The sequence below is a fragment of the Dipodomys merriami genome, unplaced genomic scaffold (assembly GCF_024711535.1).
Source record: "Dipodomys merriami isolate MVZ:Mamm:240054 unplaced genomic scaffold, mDipMer1.0.p SCAF_82, whole genome shotgun sequence".
Lineage (NCBI taxonomy): Eukaryota > Metazoa > Chordata > Mammalia > Rodentia > Heteromyidae > Dipodomys > Dipodomys merriami.
This window is the reverse complement of record NW_027206424.1, coordinates 512109-519985: the sequence shown is the minus strand read 5'-3', so window position 1 is coordinate 519985 and position 7877 is coordinate 512109. Positions and strand designations below refer to the sequence as shown.

At 42.2% G+C, this 7877-nt stretch overlaps 1 non-coding gene across 1 annotated transcript; it reads left to right on the top strand.

Moving 5' to 3' along the window:
• The first annotated feature begins 1729 nt into the window (after nt 1-1729).
• LOC138819883 (U6 spliceosomal RNA) lies at nt 1730-1832 on the top strand. The gene has a single exon (XR_011369661.1). It is a non-coding gene; the product is annotated as a U6 spliceosomal RNA (small nuclear RNA).
• The last annotated feature ends 6045 nt before the right edge of the window (nt 1833-7877 follow it).

Below are 7877 nucleotides of genomic sequence, written 5' to 3'. Positions count from 1 at the left end.
GTGATCTAAAGTCACTGTCAAATAAATCCATTGTGTAAGCTTTCTCAGGGACAGTTTCTATTGACTGGCTCTTTTTCTTCCTCTGTATCAATTATTTGTTTATTTACATCTTATGTAGTTTTTGTAGAAAACTTCACATTTAAAGTAATATAATATAGCTGAGTGCAGTGGCTCATGCCTATGATCCTAGCTATTCAATAGGCTGAGCTATGGAGGGTCATGGTTCAAAAATAACTGGGTATAAAATTCCATTAGACTTTCTCTCCACAATAAACAGTAAACGTATTGACAAAGCTCATAAATTCACAAACATTATAGTATGATAATGACAATTTGCCTTGTGAAGGTTAAAATGTGTGTGTGACTTTAAGTATCATGATTTCACAATACTGTGAAATTTATGTAATCACCTAATCTCAATAAAAATTATTTTTAAAAAATAAAGCTCTTGTAGAACTCAGCTGTGGAAATTAATTAATTAATAGTAAAAAGCAGGGCTGGCCCAGGCACTGGCAGCTCAATCCTATAATCATAGCTATTCAGGAGGCTAAGATCAGAGGATCACCGTTCAAAGCCATGCTGGGGAGGAAAGTCCTGAGATTCTTATCTCCAATTAACCACTAAAAAGCCATAAATGAAGCTATGATGCAAAGTGGTAAAATGCTAGTCTTGAGTAAAAGAAGCGAAGAGACAGCACCCAAGCCCTAAGTTCAAACCCCAGAATCAGTACAAAAAAGTAAGGCTAGAGGCATGGCTCAAGTGGTAGAGCACCAGCAGAACAAGCAGGTAAAGAAAGAATAAGGCCCTAAGTTCAAACACCAGTAAAGTAACAATGATAATAACAATTAATAATAAATAAGAACTTAAGACAACTCTGAGAATCAGATTTTTCCTCTTCCTAAGGATTTATGATTGCTGCTACTTTGAATCAACACTGAAAAGTCCTCTTATGTGTGGCCACTAAAATCTTGTCTCAGTGAGCTCAGTAGTTATCTACTGGTTTAGCTTAATGCTTATGGCTTGTAGGTCTTCCAGCCTTTGCTGAGGGCTTCAATAGTCCTTAACACTCAGCCAGAAGGTTTACAAATCTCTCCTGACCTTCACTTCTTACTTGTACAATCTCAAAGTTAGCCAAAGCAGAGCCTTTAGGGACTTCTCATGTCTGTCTTCAGCCTGGACATAGCCCTGGGCAGGTGCACAGCTCTAAACACTGCATGTGACCTTCTAAGTTTGACCTTCTGAGTTCTTGGAATTTTTCAGAGCTTTTCAAAGCCCTCATAGACATTTCATTTCCTAGATTTTCCTTTTAAGTTTTTTTTTTCCTGTTTGTTTGCATACTATTGGTCTCAACTGCTATCTACCATCTTGGGAAGCTACCCCCTTAAACAATTGCTTGATTGTTTCAGACAGCTGTCCCTGAGGAAGAGGCCGCTCACGCTGGGGTGCTCCCAGCAGATACATAAAGACAGCTTTGTGAGTGGGGTCTTCCAGGAAACCTCTACACAAGCCACAGAGAGGCGATCCTCTGGGAACCAGCTCCCAGCAGTCCTTCTCTTCCCTTTGCTGTCAGGCTGCTCATCTGTGTCATGACTGGGGACCCTTGGTTTCCCAGGTGGCCCTGCAGTGCTGAGGGAAAGGGCAGCACGGTAAATTGTCATAAATCTTGCTTTTCATACCAAGGCTCAGCCATGTTTGGGGATACGCTTCTCCAGATTATGAAGGTAGATAGGCGCTTTGGCGGCACATACACTAAAATTGGAACGATACAGAGAAGATTAGCATGGCCCCCGTGCAAGGATGACACGCAAATTCGAGAAGCGTTCATATTTTTAATGACACTGCCCCATTTGTTAGGAAATGGAAAGACTTGGGAAAAATTTTATTAAGTGAAGTAAGCCAGACCCAAAGAAACATAGGTTCCATGGTTTCCCTTATTTGCAATAACTTGTATATGTCTGGGACAAGCAGAAAAGGTCAAAGGCTATGCACATATGATATGCAGATAAGATGATGTTAAGTGAAATGAACCCCAAGATGGGGACACAAGTTTTTTTTTTCTTTTTTGCTATTGTTTCGAACATATTTATAATGCTCCATGTGATTTTTTTGTTTCTTTGTATATTCCTCCCCCACGGTATAACCCCTGTTTTCACTGTATTTGATGTCAGTGCCCTGCATCTTGTATATACACTTCTCTAGCTTGGGGAGGGGAAGGGAAAAAACAAAATGCTTAAATAGGGATACCGTTGACCCATTGTAACAATGAGATGTACAAGACACTATGTTGAAATGTGAACTTTTCAATTTAGGTGGGGAGGGGGGAGATGGTGGGGAGGGGGGAGACGGGAGGAGTGTAGAGTAGTTGTGGAGGTGGGAGGAAAGGGAGGATAGGGAAAAAACAATGGAGGAGGACACAATACTTGATAGGAAATGTACTCATTACCTTACTCATATAACTGTAGCCCCTGTACAATATTTTACAATAAAAAGTGTATTTTAAAAAAGATAGATAAATGGATGTATAGATAGATGGATGTATAGATAGATAGATAGATAGATAGATAGATAGATAGATAGATAGATAGATAGATAGATAGATAGACAGACAGACAGATAGACAGATAAATAGATAATAGATTCCGAGTTTGGAAAACATTGGTGTAGGCAATTTTAGCAACATCCTCGTTGTAGAGGAGCTGATTTTCCCATGCTCTCATATCACCTCATTTACTGAACCTCTCCACTCGGGATCTTTTGAATGTTACCTTCCTGTGGGGATGTTAACTAAAAAGTAGGATTCGTGGGCCAGAAGGAAAACCAGTGAGCTCTCTACTCCAAAGCCTACAAACCTTGCAGTCTATCCCACAGGAACCTCTGTATCTATCCACTTGATGTTGCTATAACAAAATGGCTAAGGTGAAGAAAAGAAGTTTATTTTGACTGATGTCAAATGTCAACATCTGGTGATGGCTTTCTTGCTGGGAGAGTCCAACAGTGGCACAAGGCATCATGTAGCAAGAAATGATGAGGGAATGTGTATGTCTGAGTCCCTCTTCATATAAAACTCCCAGGTCTGGGGTTGGGGGCATGGCTCAGGTGGTAGAGCAAAAGTGTCAGATTAAGAATTTGAATCCCTGGGCTGGAAAGATGGCTCAGTGATAGAGTGCTTGTCTTGCATGCATGAGGCCCTGGGTTTGATTCCTCAGTACCACATAAGCAGAAAAAGCCAGAAGTGTCATTGTGGCTCAAGTGGTAGAGTGCTCACCTTGAGCTGAAGAGCTGAGGGACAGTGCCCAGGCCCAGAGTTCAGGTCTCATGATCAACAGCAACAACAAAAAGAATATGAATCCCTGTCTTGAACAACAACAACAACAACAAAAAACCAAAACCTCCCAGTTACTCAATCAAGAGATGATCTATCCCTATGACCTTATTTATCCTAATTATACACCAAAGGCTCTAAACTTTATGGTTGGATTAAGTTTCCACCTCTTAATATTTCACAATAATGATTAAATTTCAACACATGAGCCCTTGGAGGACATATCCAAACCATACCAAACCCAGCTGGTGAGATACTAAGGAAACAGAGTCCTCTTTCCCCATATGGGTCATTTCTCATCCTGTGTCATGAGAATCTGAGCAGTCAAGCCTAAGTAAAGATGGTACATGTATAGAAGGGTCCCAGACTCTGCCACGTGGCTCAAAAACTGCAGCTGGCCAGCCTCAACCAGTCAACATGATGCATTGCCACATCCTAGTTAGTCTCAAAATGCTGGTCCTTCATTCATTTGCTAGCCACTTACTTGGTGAGCACGCACTGTGTGGTGGAGGTCCCCGCCTGCTGTGGGCTCACATTGTAGATAAGATGGCATTCTGACATTAACCGCAGGCCTGTCGCATGGCTTGGGGAAAGTAGGCAGAGGGCTTCCCAGGAAGGTCCACCCTTCTGAGCTTGAAGAAGAAAATGATCTCGACAGAAAGTTGGTAGAAAAGAAGTGATGCGTCTGTTTCCTAGAGATGCCCCAATGAAAGGCCACAGACTGAGTGGCTTATACAGCACCCTTTATGTCCACGGTTCTAAAGCAGGAAACCCAAGGTCAAGGCCTTGCCAGGTTGCTGAGACCTGTCTCTGTGGCTCCCAGACAGCAGCGCTCTTGCTGTGTCCTCACGGGACTTTTCTCCTTGGCTCTCATCCACAGTGTCTCCTCTTCTTACAGTGACATCAGTCATACTAGATTAGTGTCCCACTCTCTTGACTTCATATAGCATTAATAATACTTTAAAGGACCTATCTCCAACTAGAAAACATTGGGAAATAGGACTTTGATAGACACAAGTCAGGGAGGGACAAAATTCAGTCTAAAGCAGGTAATATTCCAGCAAAAGTCTGGAAATGAGAGGTAGCACTGAGTCTGATGTTCAATTTAATTTCTGCTCTTCTTTGTCTGCCAGAGTCCCTTCTCTCCAGTCATCTTAATTTCCTAAGCGCACATGTCCCTGCTTTCCTGAGATAAAAGAACATACTGGAATCTCTACATTTTTATTCCTTAAAAATATACCTAACAGCCAGGCACCGGTGGCTCATTTCTGTAATCCTAGCTACTGAGGAGATCTGAGGATTGCGGTTCAAAGCCAGCCAGGGCAGGAAAGTCCATGAGACTCTTATCTCCAATAAACCACCAGAAAAGAAAACCGGAAGTGGCGCTGTGGCTCAAGTGGTAAGAGAGCTAGCCTTGAACTGAAGAGCTGAGGGACAGTGCCCAGGCCCAGAGTTCAAGCCCCACAACCAACAGGAAAAAAAAAAAAAAAAAACTAACAAGCATGATGTGGTATATCCTGTAATCCTGGAACTCCACAGGTTTTAGCAGGAAGATAAGTTTGATACCAGTCTGGGCTACATAGTTGAGATTTTATCTTAAAAAATAAAAATACTTCTAATGAAACTCAACTATACTTAAGAAACGAGATGAGATCAGAGGCCAATATAGATAGCTAAATACTAAAGTATTACAGATATCAAAGAGTTCGGTTATTGTACCCTTAGCCCATCTTGTGGGCTTGTTACTAAGAAACAGTAATCCAGTAAGGACTACATTTTCCAGCATTCCTTGCACCTAGATGGGGCCATGTGACCCATTCAGACCAATCGAATATAAGCAGGAAAAGACTAACTCCTCTAGGTCTGTTGTAGACCCACTGAATAGGAGGAATTCAAAAGTCTGAGACAGAGTAGTCATGATCTAGAAGGAGCCTGGGTCCCTGAGTACCAGTTCTGCATTTGGTAGGAGCAAAATTTCATTTCTAGTTTGTTAAGACTTAGGGAGTTGGGGTTTTTCTCTTTTTATTGAGACCAGTCTAGACTACACAAATTAGTTTACACTGGCTAGTGCATTACCTTAACTAATACCATCACCATAATACCGAAACTGTTTGTAGTTTTTAGATAGTCCCTTGTAGCTCCTATCAGCATGCATGTTTTCACACAGCCATAACATATTGCATAAACTATTTTTATATATTTTTGTTGCAAAGATACTGTACAGAGGGGTTGCAGTTACATACATCATTGTTTAAAGATATATCAAAACACTTTCTATGTCCACTAGCATCTTCATAACTATCATTTTCAGTGGCTAGGTAAATATTTCCTTGACCACATATATATGTATCTCCCATTACTGAGCAATTCATTGATCCTAATTATTTGTATCTTTGAAGGGAAAAAATCCACTGCTATATTCTCTTCAGTGGAAAGAGTGGGAAAGTCCATTGCCAAACCACATTGCCTTAGTCAGCTAAGTATACACACAGCACTCAACAGGGCAGTGAAAGGCGTGTCTTCCCTTCCAGGCTGTGGGGGTTGGGGAATGGCCTGTCCACTCTTCAGCTCATGGGGAGGACTTACCAGATAAGTGCTTTTCCTGGTTCCCCAGCTATCTCACTGGTCCCTTTAGAGTCACCTGGGATCAAGGGCCACCCTGAAAGTCCCCCCGGAGGGCCCTCTTGCCCTTTCTCTCAGCTTCTCAACCCAGGAGTCTTCTCCATCTCCAGTACTGATTTCATTGTTCCATCCTGGGGAACCTAGAAGTCTCTACACAAACCCTGAATCTCAGGCACAAACACATAGTTCTGATCTTGCTTTGAAGCCAGGCACGGCCAGCAAAGGATTTCTGAAGTCATTTTAGAGATGTGATAGAAATGTGACAGAAGGTGGTCAGATTGAAATTACATGAGCTAAGAAGAATTTGACGGGGGATGACCTATAAGGTCTGGACATGAAGCACCAGCATACAGAACCATCACTAACAGTGAGGACAGGAGGACTTGTGGGTAACTGGTAACAGTCCTCACTTTACCTCTCACTAACCTGATCACTCCTTCAAAGCTCTTCTCAAGGGTGGGCTTCTTCTCAGAGTCTCCCTCCCTCCATGGCTTCATTCTGAGAACCCAGATGTGCCATCCAGAGCCTCTGCATTCCACTACCTAGGCAGCCCCCAGAACATAACAGCTGCTCACGTGTACAATTGATTGAATGGGCAAAGGAGGAGAGGGAAATGTTGAGAGGAATACAGAAAAGCACACGCTTTGGCTGATGTTGCCTGTCTTTGTGCTTTTACAACATAATGAACTATTCATGTTTCTTTAATTTGTCACTACTCCTAAAATTAGAAACATAGCTTATAGCGCCTCCTGGAAAACCTAATTTCAGCACCTTCTAAAGGTGTTAAACATGCAACTACCAGAATAAAACTATGTACTTAACAACCAGAGAAATACAGTAAGACTTTTTAGGCAATTAAAAGGAACTATCAGCCGGTGACAGTGGCCTACGCCTATAATCCTAGCTACTTAGGAGTCTGAGATCTGAGGACTGTGGTTCAAATCCAGCCTGGGCAGGAAAATCTGTGTGACTCTTATTTCCAGTCCACCACCAAAAAAGCCAGAAGTGGAGTTGTAGCTCAGATGGTAGAATACTAATCATAAGCAAAAAAAACAAAAACAAGACTCAAGTACATTGCCCAGGCCCTAAGTTCAAGCACCAGGACCAGCACCACGCACACACAGACACACACGTACACACAAAGTCCCATGTTTAAACAAGCATTACCACTTGCTTAATCTAAAAGGAGTTAGCTTTCAAGGAAATAATGGATAATTGCAGATCTTTAGCAGTGTTGAAAGTCTACTTTGAGGGCCAAAGGGCCTTACAATTTTATCTATTCAACTTATTGTTTTAGAGTTGTTAAAGAGAACTATAAACCTTTATTACTTCAAAGTATTAGAAAGACATTGGACAGAGAAATATACAGAGTGAGATTATCCAGCAAGCTAATCCCCAGACTGCTGGAAAAGAAGCACCAGCATCAGATTAAGGAACCAAACTGAGATAAAGGAAGTGATCCAGCCATAAGCCACTCTCCAGGGTGGGTACACTTTGAGTGTGAAATTCACCGGCTCACACTTTCAGTTCATTGGGTGGAGGACTCCTGAACTTGATCCCATAGGAACTCCAGACTCACCAGCGGGAGAAGCCACGTGGCATTTGTCACCGGGCCCAGTCAGAGCCCTGAAACACAGAAGAAGAAAGCAAGCTTGGAACTGAAAGCTGAGCTGCAGTATCGCGGTGCCCTTCATGCTCTGGGTGACCCAGGATATCTTCTTGCTTTGATACAGGCCAAATGCTCTCATGGAGGTGAAAATACTTTTAGTAAAAGGTAAGTCAGGAGGTGAAATCGTATGCATAGCATTTAAAAACATTATTAATGTGTTTACCTTGAAAGACAGTACCTGAACCATTAACTGACAGCGAGCCCGGCAGTTCCAAGTGCCTGAGAGAGAACCACTTGCCAGATTCTCAAAGCTTCCCCTCCAGC